The sequence below is a fragment of the Choristoneura fumiferana genome, chromosome 3, assembly GCF_025370935.1.
Source record: "Choristoneura fumiferana chromosome 3, NRCan_CFum_1, whole genome shotgun sequence".
Taxonomy (NCBI): Eukaryota; Metazoa; Arthropoda; class Insecta; order Lepidoptera; family Tortricidae; genus Choristoneura; species Choristoneura fumiferana.
The window spans coordinates 18,196,418-18,197,217 of record NC_133474.1 but is presented as its reverse complement, the minus strand read 5'-3'; positions in this window follow the sequence as shown (position 1 = coordinate 18,197,217).

Genomic DNA, 800 nt, shown 5'->3' with positions numbered 1-800 from the left:
CTAGATCGAAGCACCGCATTATAATGTATGCAATGAAATATTTTTTGCCGAGGACTGGGTCTGTTACTTAAATAATTATTATTTTAAATGACAATTTTAAAAGTAACTTACCTGTTTTCGTCCTACTTAAAGTTTGTGTCCTTGCATTAATCAGAAATAATAGTTTAGGCGTTTCAACTTCCGAAAATAACAGATTTTAAAAACAAAAAAAGTAAATACTAGACTCAGAAACTTGAACTTGATCTCTCAGTGATCTCATGCTTTCTTCATTTAGTTGTCGTATTATCTGAGCCAAAGGTGATGGTCACGTGACCACACGAAATAGTCGATACCTATTTACAATAGTTTGATTTTGTGACACTGACTCACGCACCCATATAAGATGTCACTACATGCTCGCTGCGAACACTGTCAGTTTTACTCATACAATGGTAAAATGCATCAAAATTTACTGCATCACGCTGCACTTTTGATGCAATAAAGTTACTTTTTTTGGATTTTGCTTGAAGAGCATATCCATAATTTACTATTCTCAAAAATCCTCTAAGAAAACATGTCCGTGGAAGCTATGCGGGGTGTCCGTAGGTTTGTATGGAAGAGCAACCCCTATTATCCGGATTGATAGTAACAACCCACACGTTTCGGACCAATCTGTACCAACAAATAACGTTTCAATTTCATGATAAACATTGACTCCTCGTGAAAACTTTTTTTAATTTGCAATTAGGTACCGATTTCAGTGTTCACAGAGTCACAGAGTTTCACTCTCTGTTTTATCTCTTGCGGTGGTCAACCTCACA